General features: G+C 39.6%; 1 pseudogene; it reads left to right on the plus strand.

Annotated features, from left to right (window-relative positions):
• The first annotated feature begins 3,389 nt into the window (after nt 1–3,389).
• Nucleotides 3,390–9,657, plus strand: part of LOC118121265 — a 15,660-nt pseudogene continuing 9,392 nt past the window's right edge.

Genomic DNA, 9,657 nt, shown 5'->3' on the forward strand with positions numbered 1-9,657 from the left:
AAGTACATTTCTGAGTTCTATTATTATTTCATAATACTGGGAGAATGGGGCAGATGGTAATTTTCTTCAGGTGAGAAAACAGACTAGTTTCCCTGTGTATGTCAGCTGAAAACTTTGTTGCACTAAAGACATGCCACATGGTGGCTCTTTTTGAGAAAGTTGTAGCATTATATCAGTGACAATGTTGATCTGATTTGTGTTATTTATGCTGCAAAATAGTGTTGTTATTTAAAGTATTATAAAAGTGCCTATTGCAGAGTTGACTGAACCATTTACTGCTCAGTGTGTCTGTGCAGTGTTTCACACCACAAGTAGATTCTGACTGCCATACTAATTTCAATCTAGCCTCTTCATTTTCTCTCAAAGTGCACCAGATTGATGCATCTTTACTTTAAAATGTAATAAACCTTCTTCCAAGGGGTCCAGGGTCCATCCACCATGATCTCTCCAAATCCTGTGGGAAACACTGTTGTGTGCATGTGTGAGTGAGCGAGTGAGCATGTTATTGTTATAAATATACTTTATTTTTTTAAGTTAAAATAAATTTTGCCTTTTGGCTTAGTAACTCAATTTATTCTTTTGAGCTTTTTTCCCTCCCGGCCTATCTGAATTCTGTTGTGTTGATACAGTGCTCCATAGAAGTTCTGGCAAACTAACATTTCATTTTGCAATCTCAAACTCAATTGTGTTAAAGGTGTGTCGCTGATGTAACCGGTTACAGCTCATAGTGGCGCTGGGGTCTTGAAAAATATTAGAAGGGTCTTGAAAAAGGTCTTGAAAAGTATTGAATTTAATCTCAGGATTGCTGCATATACCCTGTTATCAGTTCCATGGAAATCAAGATGAGGCAACACCTCTGACACACCCACATGTGTTCAGTGGAAAAAAGGTGTTCAACCAAGACTGAAACAGGTATTGCAAGTTTACAGACATAAGACAATTCAAAGCGCTTTACAAATGCATGGAGGTGTATTCAGGGGCGAAGCTAGACATGTTTGATCCTATGAAAGAATATAATGCTGGCATCATGTTTATGAGTCAGAAAGTATGTTTCCATCCATCTGCTCTTATGTGTTTTCAAGTTGTGCATCAAACATTATTTTGCGTGGAAACCCAAAAAAGTAAAAATATCACAGTAGGTTTTAGACTTAGCTTTTTTTTAGACTTGTGTAGCGATAACAAAATGCTACAAGGTGCAATGGAAACAACCTTGGTGTGACCGTGGCGTGGCGTCAAAGTTTGATTACACGCCATCAAAACACGATGTTCTGTATCTCGGACATACATGGACCATGAATCCTTTGATGCTGAGCCGTCAACAAACAACTCCACTCCTGCAGTGTCAGTGGTAATAGATCAAAGGAATCTTTGATGTCTTGTTATTATTATTATTACTAGTAATAGTAATTGTAACTGACTGCTAAACCTGGTAGGTTATGCAGATTTTTTTATTTATTATTTGGGTTGGGTTTATTTTGTTCTTTATGTTCAAGTATGTATCGTGTTATTTAAGTGAGTAATTTGTTGTCCTTTTAAACGTAGCGACTCACCTCGCGTAAATGCCTGTAGCTTTTACGGAGCGGACCGATATAATAAACACACCAAATCCGAAACAACAGGACGCCAGCTGTACGGCGATTCCCTATTTTACGGAGGTATTAATCCTCGTTTAACACCCTCGCGAGAGAATGAGGTAGGAAGCAGGTTTTTATTCCCTTTGCTACAGGTAGCGCGGAATGGGAGTCGCTATGTCACATTAACCCGTCAAACTTGTCTCACGTGGTTATTTCTTTGTTTAGCTGATGTTTAGGTATTTTAACGGTTGTATTTGTCTTTCTAGTTTTACGGTGTTTCTACGGCGCCACGATGTAATGTTTGAATAAAGAGCCGTGACGCATCAGTTCGGAACTCTCTGCGTCTTGCTTTGCCAGCCAGGGGCTGTTACAGTAAAACTCGACGCTACATTTGAAACGTATTCCTGACTCGCGTCGTCATCCTTTCGAAGAAACAACCTACAATCGACCGTCAGGCAAGACTGGACAACGCATCAAAGGTGCACGCGCGATAGATGCACTGAGAGACATGGATAAAAGACAGTAAATAGACTGTACTATGAATATGCAAATTTAATGAAGTGTTTCACATGTAAATAATAAAAATGCTGGGGATTTTCCTGCTGTCCTAAAGTCAAAACTGATCACAAAATGGGAGTCTTTGGAGAAGATGATTGATGATTATAACGACCAATGGTAAATATGTGTCATGTTGCAACTAACATTATTTGTTGTTGTCTTTGAGGAGCCTAAACACTGTTTAATTGCCTAGTATAGTTTGCTAAGCACACTTATAGCGCATTCTCTTTTGATTGTGCCTGTCAAGCCTTTTTCTTTCTACTTATGATATTTATGTTGCATCTGTTTTTGTACTAAAACTCTGAGTATTCAACTGTTTTGTAAATGTCTGGAAATAGCAGTTACCAAATTAAAGCGACTACTTGCAGAGGTTCTATTCAGGCATACTGCATATTACACCCAAAGATTAAAGTTCGATAGTCAAATCAGCAACGCAAGTAAAACTAAATGTCACTCGAAGCAGCAGCAACAAGTAAATCAGTTCCCACACATCAAGACAGACCAGGCTCGCGGCAAAGAATAATACCAGAGAAGGTCCAAGAACTGCACAAAGAGACTGCCCTAAAGCACAAAAAGACTCTCTATAAGGCCTATGAGTCCTGGAAATTGTCAGCAAGAGAAGTTCGGACTGAATTGAAAAACTACTGCTTTCCAGATGACCTCGATAAAATCCAACACAAAATTATCACAAAACACGATGCGGTGCATCATCATTATGATATTGTTGGTAAAATGGACACCTGCTCCGCTCTGACTGAAGAGATCTTTGCTCTTGTGAGTAATCGTAGAGACATCATCGATGGGAACTATAATGAACGAAAAACAGTATTAGTAGTTGTAGTAGTAGTACTTGTAGTAGTAGTAGTAGTAGTATACTGTTAAAAGTACCAAACCTCCCCTGTACCTGCCAGTTTATTCTTATTATTATACACCTAGATGCATCTCAGTTAATGTAGTGTGATACATATAAATGTTTACTAACCTCAGTCAGGTTTTCATGTTGAACTTTTCGTCCATCCCATATGATGGTTTGCAGATTCAGTGACTTCTTTTAAATCACATTTTGACATGTGATGTCATCTTTTTTTTTGCTCTTGTGCAATGTTGTCTCCTTTTTATTGATTCTTCTTATTTGTATTTGTTGTTATGGCTTTTACGTGTGAATGGTGCTTGTCGTTGTCGAATTGTCCATGTAGAGGACGGCTTGCTGCAAATATTGCGCTATTAATTCTTTATATGGCTGCAAAGGAATAGGCAATGGGGAAGTGTAAATTCGCAGAGTCGTGGTTGGAACACGAGCAGTTCAAGCCCTGGTTGAAGCCCGTTGCTGGGAATGACCGGGAGGCTTACTGTTCGCTCTGTAAAAAGAAAATGAGTGTAGCTTCAATGGGGATCAATGCTCTCCGGTCACATATGCAAGGTGCCATCCCCAAATCCGTTGCGGCACGCAGACAGCGGTTGTCCATCGAGCATTAGGCAACACCTTCCTCGGCTAACGTTGTTACACCACCCAGTACGAGTACGACAGCTGAAGCTAGTAACGTTAACGTTACTGCTAGCGTTGCTAACGTTAACTCAGTTGCCGCCAGCTTCTTCAGACCTCAGAGTGACGCTGGGAGCAGAAGTGTTGTGGTGTCTCGACACAACAGGAAAACACCCTCTCTCACGCCCAATGAAGGAATTTCAGAAGTTTTCAAAAGATGCCGATCAGCTGGCAGAGCAGGCAGAGGGAAAGTCTGGATCGCTATTGGCTCGGCTGATAACAAAGTCAAACACCCTCAGGAGAAGGCACAAGGAAAAATGCACTGAGCTGGTGCAAACTGAAATGTTGTTGGAAACCAAAGCAACTGAATTGAGGCACATGCCATGACTCGTATTTGTAAGGAGTGAGCACTCGCACAGCTCAGTTAGTTTCATCCATGTTCAAAGTTAGTTTCATCCGTGTTCAAAGTTTACACAAGTACATTTCTGAGTTCTATTATTATTTCATAATACTGGGAGAATGGGGCAGATGGTAATTTTCTTCAGGTGAGAAAACAGACTAGTTTCCCTGTGTATGTCAGCTGAAAACTTTGTTGCACTAAAGACATGCCACATGGTGGCTCTTTTTGAGAAAGTTGTAGCATTATATCAGTGACAATGTTGATCTGATTTGTGTTATTTATGCTGCAAAATAGTGTTGTTATTTAAAGTATTATAAAAGTGCCTATTGCAGAGTTGACTGAACCATTTACTGCTCAGTGTGTCTGTGCAGTGTTTCTCACACCACAAGTAGATTCTGACTGCCATACTAATTTCAATCTAGCCTCTTCATTTTTCTCTCAAAGTGCACCAGATTGATGCATCTTTACTTTAAAATGTAATAAACCTTCTTCCAAGGGGGTCCAGGGTCCATCCACCATGATCTCTCCAAATCCTGTGGGAAACACTGTTGTGTGCATGTGTGAGTGAGCGAGTGAGCATGTTATTGTTATAAATATACTTTATTTTTTTAAGTTAAAATAAATTTTGCCTTTTGGCTTAGTAACTCAATTTATTCTTTTGAGCTTTTTTCCCTCCCGGCCTATCTGAATTCTGTTGTGTTGATACAGTGCTCCATAGAAGTTCTGGCAAACTAACATTTCATTTTGCAATCTCAAACTCAATTGTGTTAAAGGTGTGTCGCTGATGTAACCGGTTACAGCTCATAGTGGCGCTGGGGTCTTGAAAAATATTAGAAGGGTCTTGAAAAAGGTCTTGAAAAGTATTGAATTTAATCTCAGGATTGCTGCATATACCCTGTTATCAGTTCCATGGAAATCAAGATGAGGCAACACCTCTGACACACCCACATGTGTTCAGTGGAAAAAAGGTGTTCAACCAAGACTGAAACAGGTATTGCAAGTTTACAGACATAAGACAATTCAAAGCGCTTTACAAATGCATGGAGGTGTATTCAGGGGCGAAGCTAGACATGTTTGATCCTATGAAAGAATATAATGCTGGCATCATGTTTATGAGTCAGAAAGTATGTTTCCATCCATCTGCTCTTATGTGTTTTCAAGTTGTGCATCAAACATTATTTTGCGTGGAAACCCAAAAAAGTAAAAATATCACAGTAGGTTTTAGACTTAGCTTTTTTTTAGACTTGTGTAGCGATAACAAAATGCTACAAGGTGCAATGGAAACAACCTTGGTGTGACCGTGGCGTGGCGTCAAAGTTTGATTACACGCCATCAAAACACGATGTTCTGTATCTCGGACATACATGGACCATGAATCCTTTGATGCTGAGCCGTCAACAAACAACTCCACTCCTGCAGTGTCAGTGGTAATAGATCAAAGGAATCTTTGATGTCTTGTTATTATTATTATTACTAGTAATAGTAATTGTAACTGACTGCTAAACCTGGTAGGTTATGCAGATTTTTTTATTTATTATTTGGGTTGGGTTTATTTTGTTCTTTATGTTCAAGTATGTATCGTGTTATTTAAGTGAGTAATTTGTTGTCCTTTTAAACGTAGCGACTCACCTCGCGTAAATGCCTGTAGCTTTACGGAGCGGACCGATATAATAAACACACCAAATCCAAACAACAGGGCGCCAGCTGTACGGCGATTCCCTATTTTACGGAGGTATTAATCCTCGTTTAACACCCTCGCGAGCGGAATGAGGTAGGAAGCAGGTTTTATTCCCTTTGCTACAGGTAGCGGGAATGGGAGTCGCTATGTCACATTAACCCGTCAAACTTGTCTCACGTGGTTATTTCTTTGTTTAGCTGATGTTTAGGTATTTTAACGGTTGTATTTGTCTTTCTAGTTTTACGGTGTTTCTACGGCGCCACGATGTAATGTTTGAATAAAGAGCCGTGACGCATCAGTTCGGAACTCTCTGCGTCTTGCTTTGCCAGCCAGGGGCTGTTACAGTAAAACTCGACGCTACATTTGAAACGTATTCCTGACTCGCGTCGTCATCCTTTCGAAGAAACAACCTACAATCGACCGTCAGGCAAGACTGGACAACGCATCAAAGGTGCACGCGCGATAGATGCACTGAGAGACATGGATAAAAGACAGTAAATAGACTGTACTATGAATATGCAAATTTAATGAAGTGTTTCACATGTAAATAATAAAAATGCTGGGGATTTTCCTGCTGTCCTAAAGTCAAAACTGATCACAAAATGGGAGTCTTTGGAGAAGATGATTGATGATTATAACGACCAATGGTAAATGTGTCATGTTGCAACTAACATTATTTGTTGTTGTCTTTGAGGAGCCTAAACACTGTTTAATTGCTCTAGTATAGTTTGGTTAAGCACACTTATAGCGCATCTTCTTTGATTGTGCCTGTCAAGCCTTTTTCTTTCTACTTATGATATTTGCTGCATCTGTTTTTGTACTAAAACTCTGAGTATTCAACTGTTTGTAAATGTCTGGAAATAGCAGTTACCAAATTAAAGCGACTACTTGCAGAGGTTCTATTCATAGGCATACTGTATATTACACTCCAAAGATTAAAGTTCGATAAATAAATCCTAGCAACGCAAAACTAAATGTCACCAAGCAGCAGCAACAAGTAAATCAGTTCCCACACATCAAGACAGACCAGGCTCAAGGCAAAGAATAATGTACCAGAAAGGTCCAAGAACTGCACAAAGAGACTGCCCTGGAAGCACAAAAAGACTCTATAAGGCCTATGAGTCCTGGAAATTGTCAGCAAGAGAAGTTCGGACTGAATTGAAAACTACCGTTTTCCAGATGACTGATAAATCCAACACAAAATTATCACAAAACACTATGCGGTGCATCATCATTATGATATTGTTGGTAAAAATGACACCTGCTCCAGCTCTGACTGAAGAGATCTTTGCTCTTGTGAGGATCAGAGACATCACTTCATGGGAACTATAATGAAACTAAAAACAGTATTAGTAGTTGTAGTAGTAGTACTTGTAGTAGTAGTAGTAGTAGTATACTGTTGCGCACAACCTCCCCTGTACCTGCCAGTTTATTCTTATTATTATACACCTAGATGCATCTCAAAGTACTGTAGTGTGATATACATATAAATGTTTACTAACCTCAGTCAGGTTTTCATGTTGAACTTTCGTCCATCCCATATGATGGTTTGCAGGTGGTAGGATTCAGTGACTTTTTAAATCACATTTCATTACGTGATGTCATCTTTTTTTTGCTCTTGTGCAATGTTGTCTCCTTTATTGATTCTTCTTTTTATTTGTATTTGTTGTTATGGCTTTTACGTGTGAATGGTGCCTTGGTCAGTTGTCGAATTGTCCATGGTGGAGGATCGGTTTGCTGCAAACATTGGGCGCCATTAATTCTTATATGGCTGCAAAGGAATAGGCAATGGGGAAGTGTAAATCAAGAGTCGTGGCTGGAACACGAGCAGTTCGCTCTGTCAGCCCTTATTGCTGGGAATGACTGTGGAGGCTTACTGTTCGCTCTGTAAAAGAAAATGAGTGTAGTTTACCGGGATCAATGCTCTCCGGTCATATATGCAAGGTGCCATCCCTAAATCCGTTGCGGCACGCAGACAGCGGTTGTCCATCGAGCATTAGGCAACACCTTCCTCGCTAACGCTTCGTTACACCACCCAGTACTTGTACGATGTAGCTGAAGCCAGTAACTAAGCTTACCACACATTGCCAGCGTTTGCTAACGTTAACCTCAGTTGCCGCTCAACTTCTACAGACCTCAGAGTGACGCTGGGAGCAGAAGTGTTGTGGTGTCTCGACACAACAGGAAAACACCCTCTCTCACGCCCAATGAAGGAATTTCAGAAGTTTTCAAAAGATGCCGATCAGCTGGCAGAGCAGGCAGAGGGAAAGTCTGGATCGCTATTGGCTCGGCTGATAACAAAGTCAAACACCCTCAGGAGAAGGCAGCACGCCAAGGAAAATGTTGAATTGAGCTGGTGCAAACTGAAATGTTGTTGGAAACCAAAGCAACTGAATTGAGGCACATGCCATGCACTGTGATTTGTAAGGAGGAGCACCCAGCTCAGTTAGTTTCCATCCATGTTCAAAGTTAGTTTCATCCGTGTTCAAAGTTTGACAAGTACATTTCTGAGTTCTATTATTATTTCATAATACTGGGAGAATGGGGCAGATGGTAATTTTCTTCAGTGTGTGAGAAAACAGACTAGCTTCCTGTGTGTATGTCAGCTGAAAACTTTGTGTTGCACTTAAAATAATATGCCACATGGTGGCTCTTTGAGAAAGCCGTAGCATTATATCAGTGACAATGTTGATCTGATTTGTGTTATTTATATGCAAAATAGTGTTGTTATTTAAAGTATTATAAAAAGTGCCTATTGCAGAGTTGACTGAACCATTTACTGCCTAGTGTGTCTGTGCAGTGTTTCACACCCACACAAGTAGATTCTGACTGCCATACTAATTTCAATCTAGCCCTCTTCTTATTTTTTTCTCTCAAAGTGCACCAGATTGATGCATCTTTACTTTAAAATGTAATAAACCTTCTTCCAAGGGGTCCAGGGTCCATCCACCATGATCTCTCCAAATCAGGGAAACACTGTTGTGTGCATGTGTGAGTGAGCGAGTGAGCATAAAAGAAGAAGTTATAAATATACTTTTATTTTTTTGCTAAAATAAATTTTGCCTTTGGTTTAGTAACTCAATTTATTCTTTTGAGCTTTTTTCCTCCCGCCTACTGAATTCTGTTGTGTTGATACAGTGCTCCATAGAAGTTCTGGGCAAACTAACATTTCATTTTGCACCTCAACCCAATTGTGTTAAAGGTGTCGCTGATGTACTGGTTACAGCTCATAGTGGCGCTGGGGTCTTGAAAATATTAGAAGGGTCTTGAAAAGGTCTTGAAAATATTGAATTTAACTGTAGATTAGCGGTACATACCCTGTTATCAGTTCCATGGAAATCAAGATGAGGCAATACCCTCTGGGACACACCCACATGTGTGTTCAGTGGAAAAAGGTGTTCAACCAAGACTGAAACAGGTATTGCAAGTTTACAGACATAAGACAATTCAAAGGGCTTTACAAATGCATGGAGGTGCATTCAGCTTGTTTGCACATGTTTGATCCTATGAAAGAATATAATGCTGCATCATGTTTATGAGTCAGAGTATGTTTCCATCCATCTGCTCTTATGTGCTTCGTTATGCATCAAACATTATTTTGCGTGGAAACCCAAAAAAGTAAAAATATCACAGTAGGTTTTAGACTTCTCTTCTAGCTTTTAGACTTGTAAAGTATAACAAAATGCTACAAGGTGCAATGGAAACAACTTTGGGGAGAATCGATCATGGATTTTCATAAAGCATGTGATTTCCACACACGCATTGAAACCAAAACATCAAATCACCTGCAAATGAGGAAACGAATGTTCACCTCAGACAAAAAGCTTTAGTTTGAACATGTTTGTAAAGGTTATCCATGTTAGTATTATTATTATTATTATTATTATTATTATTACTAGTAATAGTAATAGTAATAGTAGTTGTAGTAAAGAGTTGTAGAGTAGTACAACTAGTAGTAGTAGTT

The sequence above is a fragment of the Hippoglossus stenolepis genome, chromosome 14 (genome assembly GCF_022539355.2).
Source record: "Hippoglossus stenolepis isolate QCI-W04-F060 chromosome 14, HSTE1.2, whole genome shotgun sequence".
Lineage (NCBI taxonomy): Eukaryota > Metazoa > Chordata > Actinopteri > Pleuronectiformes > Pleuronectidae > Hippoglossus > Hippoglossus stenolepis.